The 10,187-nt window shown below is 46.6% G+C and overlaps 1 protein-coding gene across 4 annotated transcripts in view; it reads left to right on the top strand.

Moving 5' to 3' along the window:
• The first annotated feature begins 678 nt into the window (after positions 1-678).
• The window catches only part of Fgf1 (fibroblast growth factor 1), an 88,583-nt gene continuing 79,074 nt past the window's right edge, over positions 679-10,187 (top strand). For 2 of the 4 annotated variants that reach the window (XM_028777891.1, XM_028777892.1), the window contains exon 1: positions 780-832. The gene's annotated coding sequence lies outside the window, so the exon portion shown is untranslated. Of the gene's footprint in view, positions 725-751; positions 833-10,187 lie in introns of those variants that run through there. The other 2 variants (XM_028777900.1, XM_028777898.1) reach the window with 2 other exon arrangements.

Raw genomic sequence — 10,187 nt, 5'->3', positions numbered from 1 at the left:
GGAAGCAGGAACCGACAGCAGACCAAGGCAGAACTGTGCGCTTAGTACCCGAGCCCAGCTCCTCCACGCTGTTTATATAATGGCTTCTAGATTCAGGGTCTGCCCCTGTGTTTAATAGAGGCTCTCCTTTCTTGACAGGACCACCAGCCTCAGCACCCACCTGCCTCACAGAAGTGAAGACAATTTCTGTCTCATCCATGTTCTGTGAAGCTTCACAGGGAAGAGATCCACCAGTCAGAAAGCATGGGGAGCTTCAAAAGTCACTCAAGAGCAAGACCCCTACCCCCTCTCTGCCTCATATGCGGGAAAGGACAAGAATGAGTTCAGAGTAGGGCACAGACACAGCTTGGCCAACATATTTGTCCTTTCACCTGGCAGCTGTCCAGCCCCCAAATAGCCTGTGTGTCTAATCCAAAAATAAATCACGCGGGAGGGGAAATGAGCATGGGCTCTTGTCCTTCAGTGCCAGAAAGCCTTGCAGGGGTGCAAGGGGGCCCTTATGACCTCTTTCTGCTGCCTGCTCCCAGGGTCCCAAGGCTAGGAAGTCACCTGTTAAGTGGCCAGTGGGGTGTGTGATTCCACTCAGCCTTTCCCTTGGGGGGAGGTGGTGTCTCCTTGCCCAGCTCACTCCAGAGAGAGAAGAATAAAGGAACGTGGCTCAATAGGCTCTAGGGGGTAGAGGCATCGCCTGCAGCCTTTTCTGGATGGACACTCCCTTCTAACGGTGAGTGGAAACTCCCTTTCTCAGCAGCCTCCTTGCAGAGTCCGGGTAGCCCAGTGAGATGCAGCGGCTGTCACCACCCAGACAGGAAGCCTCCCAGAGCAGACAGAGGTGAGTGTTGGCTCCCCACACTTCCCACTTGTTCCTTCCTCGCTCCCCCACTCCCAGACCTGGATCTGAGAGGAAGACAGGCTGGAGTCTGCAAAGATTCCTGCCTCTCATTCAGATGCACAAGTCCGCCCCCAGAAAGAACCAGGACCAGTTCCTAGTCGGGAAGCAGGAAATGATTCCTACCCAGTGAATTATCTGTGATTAGATCCAAGAAGAGGTTACAGGAAATTGTAGACTGGCCAAATCCCATCACAATAAAGTTAATACTTTCTAAAAAGCACAGCACAGGACAGGAAATAAAAGAAACCCAGCTGATTCTCCCTTAACGGGCAAAAAAGGAAAAAAAGAAAACAATAATAAAAACCCTAAGATCTGCAAATCTTCTGCTTCTTGTTCCTGTCTGATGTTTCAGGAGTCTTACAAGATTGACTTAATAGACCCAGTAACTCCTTACTGTAAGAAAAGGAAAAATGAAATAAAGAGTTTAGGGGATGGTTGCTGGGTAAGCAGGGTTGGGGAAGAGAAGTAGAATTTGTATCTTGGTCTAACCTTCTGTACCCCTGATCATTTGGAGATGTGCACAGGGACCACAATCCCCAGTTCATGGGTTCTGTTACTGCAGACAGTGCATTATGGCTTGCATATATCCAAGCTAATAGGATATAAATAAAATCTGTATGGGGTCATGTACTTGTACGAATTGGAGATTTTTTTCAATGATCATAAACCAAGATTGAAGAGATGTAGGCAAAAGGATGGTATTTTCCCCTTACCTTGAAAGCAAAGACTTTGGTATGGTGGCTCTAGGTAGGTAGGTTTGGTGGTTTGCATGGGTATGGCCCCCATAGACTTGTGTTTGAATGCTTAGCCCATGGGGAGTGGCACTATTAGGAGATGTGGCCTTGTTGGAGAAAGTGTGTCACTGTGGGTCAGGATTTAAAGTCTCCTATGCTCAGGCTCCACCCAGTGTGGAATCCAGTCTCTTTCTGGCTACCTGCAGAACACAGTTCCCCCTTCTGCTGCCTTCAGATCAAGACATAGAACTCTTGGCTCCTACATGCTACCATGCTTCCTATGATGATGATAATGCCCTAAACCTCGAAAACTATAAGCCAGCCCCAGTTAAATGTTTTCTTTATGAGAGCTGCCTTGATCATAGTGTCTCTTTGCAGCAATGAAACCCTAAGACAACAGGTAATGGCAACCGGAATCCTTCTCTCTCCATCTTTTTCCTTTGGTTCCCTGTAATGTTCTGTTTCCGGAAAGACTTGATGGTGGCAGTGTGGCTACCAGCAGCGCAGCTGACATCCTGCTGACATCCTGCTCCAACTGGCCTCAGGCTTGCTTCTTATAGAACTACTGTGGAAGGGACCACATTCATCACTACCATGGTAGAGGATGGTCATCTTCTCCACACCACTTTCATTGAGAGCAATAAGGCTGGCTCCCCAAAGCCAATCAAAGTGTTCATCCCAAGAGAAGGGGGCTGGTTGCAGGACCCAGGGCCAGCAGTTGCTCTTTCTGTGATGGTAACTTTGTTCCCCTTCCTCTTTCACTCATCAGTGTTATTGATAAGAGGTTTCAGAGGAAGAATAATTATTGGTAGAACAGGTCACTAAAAGATGCCATAGCTTGTCATATCCAGAGATTCCTGATCATGAGGAAGATGCTAACACCAGAAAGCGGACTCTGGCTCAGGTCTAGACCAGTCCCAGGCCCTGACTCCTCTAGGGGATCACTTCCTGTCTCACACATGCTCTTCCCTCCATACCCTTTGTTCCCAATCTCTCTACTCTATTGATTGAACTCAACTTGACTTGCAACTGGCAGCCTCAAAGTCCCATTTCCCTTGTGGCCCTGTAAGAGCACATGCCTTTAACTCGAGCACTGCAAAGGCAGGCAGGTATCTGTGATATCAAGTCCAGTGTAGTCTACATAGCTAGTTCCTGGCCAGTCAGGGCTATATAGTGAGACCCTGTCTCAAAACAAAGTTCATAATTCTTAGTTTCTTTTCCACCTGAATTTTGTATCTTTGAGGGAAAGATTAAGCTCATTCTCAGCTCTTTGTAATATCTGACATATAATTGCTGACTAATTAAGTGAGTTAAATTAATGGGCCAATAGAAAATTAGCCTGCTTGTGGGCAATTCTGACTTTAAAGGTAATATAACTCCAGTAAGCATTGGTGGAGCCCAGAATATGTGTGGAGACCTGATAGCACAATCCCAGAAGTCTTCAGCTCTGTTCACCAGGCATGCTCTGCTACTATGCCATGTCAGGTGGAGGAAGTACATGCCCTCGATCATACAGCAGTAGGTGGTGACACTGGAGTGTACCCAGGCATGCCTGCCATTTCCTTTCCTGTTCCATTTTACATATGGGTGCCTGTCAGTGGCAACTCCTGGTGCCTAATTTTAAAGCTCAAGAGACCCTAAGGGGTTGGAGGACTATATAGGACCCTTAAATGTTTTAGACACCTCCCTGTCACCTGACATCTCAGTGAAATGAATACAGGAAGTCTTATTTGATTTGATCCCTCTCCAGAGGATCAGGGTTCAGTTCCCAGTGCCTACATCAGGTGGCTAACAACCACCAGTAACTGCAGCTCAAGGTCACCAGATATTCTCTTCTAGCTTCCAAGGGTACCTGCATGTATGTGGTACATATACATACACTCAAGCACACACACATACACATGAAATACATAAGTATATAAAAACACTGCATATCACTACAGAAAACATTCACAGTGGCATTGTTTATAATATATATCCCTATATATTTATCGGCTGGTGGATGGAGTAAAATGTGGTGTATCCGTACAATGAAAAATTCATCAGTAAGGTTTAGAAATAAATTCTGATGCATGCTACAACGTGATTGAAACTTGCAGATATTATGCTAAGGGAAAAAGCCTACAATGAATGGTTATATCAAAACAAAATAGCTAGGACAGGGAATCCTCAAAGATAGAAAGTAGAGCTGTGGCTATTGGAGTCTGGCAGGAGGGGAGAAATGGCAGCTGACGACTAAGGGTCACAGAGCTTCTTTTGAAGTGACAGTGCCTGTGGCTGAATAGGTTTGTGAATATACCAAGACATTTGCGGACACTCGTGATCCATAGATCATGTGAGTTATTGCTGCACAAAATCATTAAGAAATTGTCTTAGATAGGGTTTCTATTTCTATGAAAAGACACCAAGTCTAAAAGCAAATCGGGGAGGAAAAGGTTTATTTCAGCTTACAGTTCCGCATCGCAGTCCATCACTGAGGGAAATCAGGGCAGGAACTGGGGCAGAAGCCTCAGAGGAATGGTGCTTAATGGTTTTCTCTCTGTGGCTTGCCCAGCCTGGTTTCTAAAACAACTGAGGGCAACCTGCTCAGAGGTAACTCCACCCACATCAATAACTAACAAAAATAAATGCCCAGCAGAGTTGTTATGCAGTCTGAACGGACACATGTTCTCAACTGAGCCTCTTCTTCCCAGAGAACTCTAGCTTGTACCAAGTTGACAAAAATCTAGCCAGCATCCACATCCAGTAGGATCTTACTTAACCCATGACAAGGATTGGTTGAAGGTGTGGTCTACTGTGCCCTGGTCAGCTTGAGTCCCTCCCACAGAACATGGCCACAGACAGATGGGAAGTCCAAAGATGGAAAAGAGATGGGTCCAGGGGCCTGCCTCCTTTCCTGAACAAATCCCTTTAAAGCCTATGCTGCTTGCATGGTTTTCTTTCCATCTGGTTTTAAACCACCCCTCTGTAAATACCTACTGTCTGTCTCATTAATATTTTGTGGTAATGCTTACCTGGGATGTTCTCTTAAGTTCTCTCTCCCTCCCTCGCTCGCCCCCTCCCTCCCTCCCCCCCTCTCTCTCTCTCTCTCTCTCTCTCTCTCTCTCTCTTACATTTAAGACTCTGGTTTTTTTAAATCGTAGACTGGTGGTCCAGATTTGCTCATTTTATCAAATAGCAAGGCAGTTACCAAATAAGGTGTTCTTTGCTTGGGGCTAACCTGAGCTTGGGGCATCTTGTTGCTTTCTGAAATGAAATGTACAATTGTGTATGTGAGCAAACATGCTTACTTTTCTGGAGAATAAAGCTATACATTTTGTCGGTTTTTCAAGGATCGTAGACTGTCTAGGTTTCACAGCCTGCTGCGGACCAGGGCTCTGGGCACCAAAGGCTGATTCTTAAACTGCAGCATAGTTAGGATGCTCGAGCCCCACTTACCACACCCAGGGCAGACAGTTGGGCCAGGTGTGGGGCTGATGGTGTGCTGAGAACCTCAGTGGCTCCCACAGGCTCTCCCTTGGCTTCCACAGGCTCTCCCTTGGGCCTCTAAACTGGAAGAGTTCTCATCCCTGGGCACCTGGTTGATGAGGCTAATAAACCATGTTAGCTGGCAAGACTTGGGTTCAAAACTTTAAGAAGGTTTCAGTCTAGCACAGAGAAGACCACATGTAAACGGAACCACAGCGCTGGGTCCATCTGGGCAGGCTCTGCACCTCGTGATGAGCAGAATGCAAGTAACACAGCAAGTGAACAGAGCTACACGGGGTGAACTATGAGACGTGGAGGTTAAGAGTGAGCTTGGTTTGGCTCTTAGTGCAAAGGAAGGATACCAGACAATTCTGAAGAAAGAGACCTGCCATCTAACTTACCATTCCGGAGTGACCCAGGGGACTGAAGGAAGAAATAGGAAGACAAATTAAAGGGAAATTACTTAAATCAATTATCCCAGAAAGCAATGAATGTTTAAATGAATTAGCCAATGTCTCAAAAAAAGTCTCATTATGTAGCCCAGTCTAGCCCTGAACTCCCGATCTTCTTCTTCTACCCCTTAGACTGCTAAGATCACACGCCTGTACTACATCACACAGTCTAGTGGTCTATTAGCAAGAACCAAACAAAATAAAAAACAAAAATAAAATCAAAACAAAAAGCAGCTCTGTAAAAGCACAGTAAGCTGTCACCTTCTCCCTGAGAGAGCCTAATTCCACACTTCTGGCCATGCTCAGGGAGGACAGAGTTAGCGAAGATTGTTGTATAGTTCTGGGTACTGTATCTTCTTATCAGAAGAGCTTTTGCACATCTGTATAATCACACGGGCCAGATCTGGCAGCACCAGCCTGTAATCCCAGCCACTCGGGGAGCTGAAACAGAGAGGCAATCTGGACTGTATTGTGAGTTCAAAGTCAGCCCAGACAAATGAGTAGGATCTTGTCTCAAAACAGTTAAAGGCTCCAGGTTGGATTCCCCAGTGCCATATAAACTGGATGTGGTAGCTCCTTGGGCTTGGAAGGTATAGGCAAGAGGGTCAGGAGTTCAAGGTCATTCTTAGCTTACATGGGAGTTTGAGGCCAGCCTGGGATACAAGGGACTTTGTCTCCAAAACAAGAAAAGAGAAACTAGACAGGGCTCTGGGGGATCTGTATCAGAGTTGAAGCAGCCCACTTGTGGGAGGGACTCTTTCCAAATGTTCCTCCTGCAGCAGCTGGAACATTTGCTAACGTACTTGGGTAATGACGAGGCAGGGCCAGGCACCCCCTCTTGTATATTGTAGCCAGCATCTGTCCTCCAGCTCTGCTGATGCGTTTGGCTGTGAGGTCACCTTGGATAACTAATAGCAATTTCTTGAGAATGTCTGAGGTGCTTCCCAGTCCAATTGGCAGCCGGCCCCTAGGTGGCCAGGGTGCCCTTGTTTACCAGCTGACTGGGCATACACAGGAGGAAATGCTCTGCTAGAGAGTGCCACTCAGCATCTGATTTTGCCTGTCAGCTGACTAGGATTTGTTGAGGTCAAAAGGTCAAGTGAGATTAGGAAGAGTCTAACAGAGCTGCTGTCTCTTATACAAGCAAGATGAATGAAGAAGGAAGGTTGAAGCAAACATCAAACGTCAGCTCAGGAGTCAAGAACAAGATGCCAGGGTGGCAATTCTGCCTAAGAGGAAGAAAGTGTACTTTCTTGTAGCCTTCGAAATCTTGCCAATCTATTTTGCACCGACGCTTCTTTTAAGTCTACTAAGTTTAAGGGCAAGGATTCCATGTTGGCTATAAAAGGTCGCTGAACATGAAAGCAGTAAACAAACAAAACAGAAATGCTGTTCCCCACCTTTATGGACCTTCCTAAGGACTATCCTACAGACTATCCTAAGAGGTTTGGAGCCACATTCAACTAGGCTGGCTCTTTGGGAAGCGGTATGTCTCCTCTGTTAACTGCCCCAGCTGGCACTTTAGCCTAGGACAGCTCTAGGCAAGCCCACATCTCTGTGGATAACCATACCAGGATTCTGGTCTGGTCTGTCCTCAAAGAGCTATTGTTTTCTGTCTTCCTCAGGTCATGCCTCTGCAGTGGTATGCGGTTTCTGTAAAAGGTCTTATTGTGATAGAAGAGGCATTTAAACTGGCCTAAGAACTTCCAGAGAAGATATGGTTTCTCTCTCTCTCTCTCTCTCTCTCTCTCTCTCTCTCTCTCTCTCTCTCACACACACACACACACACACACACACACACACACACACACACTGTAGAGGACCTAGAGTATTTGTGGGTGCTTAATAAGTGGCTATGACAGCTATTTTTTTCCACAGACTCTTTCCTGGTTTCAGGACTCGGGTCTATTCTGGGGCCAGACTTTCCTACTACATAATCTCGTCGTCTCTTCCCACTCCAACAATAGTGGGGCCCAGAGCCTCGCATTGCCGTTGCTCAGGATTTTAAAAACTCTGCACATATTATGTCAAAGGTAGGTGTAGACCCTTTCAATGCATTGAAATAAACAAATAAATTGAGAAATGTTAAAGTTAAAAAAAATTAAATGCCAACGTTAGGAGAACCATACTATAAATATGCCTTAAAGAACTAAGGATTCATTTCCCAGAATTTGGGCTATAATAATGCCAAACACTATAGTACAGAAGTTAGCACAGGTCAGTAATTAGGGATTGTATCTACCTAAGTGGTAGGCGTGGGGTGTAGAGGCATGTGATGGTGCTCACTACTGGATACGATGGAGAAATGAGACGAAGGTGTTTACCCTTGCACCCGAGAGTTGGGTATGCTAGCATGTGCTTAGGTACACGAGATTGCTGTACTGCTCCTGAGTTTGCAGGGATGCCATAAGTTGGAAATCTTATTGAGCTCCCGGGAAAGATGGAATCTGGAGCCTGGAAGAACTGAGTTGCACAGGAGTGGCCAAGGACACAGTGTCCTCAGGTTAATGAGTATTAGGCTGAAATAGGGAGGGGGAGATTTAGTCACACAGTGACTTTACATGGGAGTGTGACTCTGGAGGAGACTTCAGGTCTGTGTCTTTTGTTCAGAAAGGGTCTTTCAGCACATCATTAAAATGTTACAAAGATTTCCTAACTAGGTGATTTTATTTCCATAGCTGGACAGGTCTCAGCTGTCTGATCTGTTCCTTTTCAAACACCCAATGCCATGCTGGCATTATATTGTTTTTCCATTGCTTTGATAAGGCATCATGATGGAGATAACTTATAGAAGAAGGGTGTCAGGCTTGCAGAGGGATAAGAGCCATCACCACCACAGCAGGAAAGCATGGTAGCAGCTAGAGAAGCAGGCTGAGAACTCACATCTCGAACCCCAAGCCGGAAGCACAGACAGAGCAAGTCAGCTGGGAATCACAAGTGGCGTTTGAAATCTGAAACCCCACCCTCATCTCATGGACATCCTTTCTTCAGCAAGGCCACACCTCCTAAGCCTATCCAAACAGTGCCATCAATTGTGGACCAAGTATTCAAATGCCAGGGACACTTCTTTCAAGCCACCACAAACACCTTCTGATTTGAACTCCTGTGGCTCACTGAAAGCTGCCACATCCAAAATGAGCACATTGTCATTTCCTTCCGGAATGAACTCCTCTTCCTCAGCTTAAAGATACTGGGCAAGAAACACCTGCTCTCATCTGAATGAAATCAAGGGTATATTTTTCACACCCAAAACTTTGGATTTTGATGGCACATCACCCACTCTCCTGAATAAGGACATTGATGGGGATGTACTCACATATAGATAGCACTGTGCTTAAGGGCAGCTCCACGTGGCACCCAAGTCTTGTTCTGTTTGTGATGCATACGTTGAGGGCAGAAACTGGCTCCTTTCATTGGGGATCTGGCCAGCCTGTACTTCTGTCCTTTTCAGGGAGATGAGGTTCAGTACTGATGTGACAGAGTTCCTCTGTAGGGCTTCCCTTTGAGAGATCCGGGTCAGAGTCATGTGATGTCAGAGCTTTTGGACCCAGCTCTAAGAGCTGAGCTCCTCGGGACTCCTTATTCTAAAGGCCCAGCCAGGAATGGCCCTGGATGCTCTCTCAGCCAACAGATCTCACTGTTACTCTTATGTTACTGTAACAAAATACCTGACAGAATCAAGTTATAAGAGGGAGAAAAGGTTCTCTGTGACTCACGGTTTCAGAGACATTTCAGTCCATCAGCAGAGGGGAAGGCACAGTGACAGGAGTGGTGGCTGTTCATGTGGTAGGGATCAGGAAGTGGAGAGAGCTAGACCAGAGCCAGGGATATGTACAACCCTCCAAGACCTGTTCCCACTGACCTCGTTCCATCAAGTAGGCCCTGCCTCTAAATAGCCTTCAAAATAGAGCCTCAAGCTAGAGTCCAAGTAAGTGTTCAAAGCCTTTCAAATTCAGACCTTGTGCCCACCCTGCCCTCACTCTACTCAGTGCGTCAGAGCGACTTCATTGGCTGAGGAGAAAGACCTCAGAGTACATTTCTAGTTCCCCTAGGTCCACGTGCCTCTCTCTCCATCTAAACTATCAGGAGGGCAGGCTGGGGCACATGCGCGTGCACACACACACACACACACACACACACACGAATACTCACTCACTCATGCCTCCCAGGCTGGAATGCCTGTGGAAGGGAAGCTCAGCTCTCTTCGCCAATGATCAGAAACAATTAATCATGGTTTCAGTTGCTTGCTTTGATCCATATCATCTGACTCCACTTGATTCCCTACCTTCAAGTCAGATTTTTTGGACAGATGGCTATGGAGATGACATGCATGGTCTACTGAGGAGGTCTCAGGTGCACCTGAGGACTCCCCTAGTCTAGTTGGGATGGATGGACTATGGTGCACAATGCTGGGACCACGCTCTGCTCATCCTCCGTAGCCCTAACCTGGTGCTCACTACCTTGCCGAGCTCTGTAGAACGCACTTGGTAGGGCTTGGCTCTGGGAATGGTGTAGACACATAGATAGACACCGCCACACACAGACACCTACACCCTGCATGGGGACAGATGGCAGAACAGAGAAGGGCTCCCTTTCACCAGCAGTCTGATTTCAGAGGAGTGTCTTTCAACACAACCAGTT

The sequence above is a fragment of the Grammomys surdaster genome, unplaced genomic scaffold (assembly GCF_004785775.1).
Source record: "Grammomys surdaster isolate TR1022 unplaced genomic scaffold, NIH_TR_1.0 317, whole genome shotgun sequence".
NCBI lineage: Eukaryota > Metazoa > Chordata > Mammalia > Rodentia > Muridae > Grammomys > Grammomys surdaster.
This window is presented reverse-complemented; position numbering and strand designations above follow the sequence as displayed.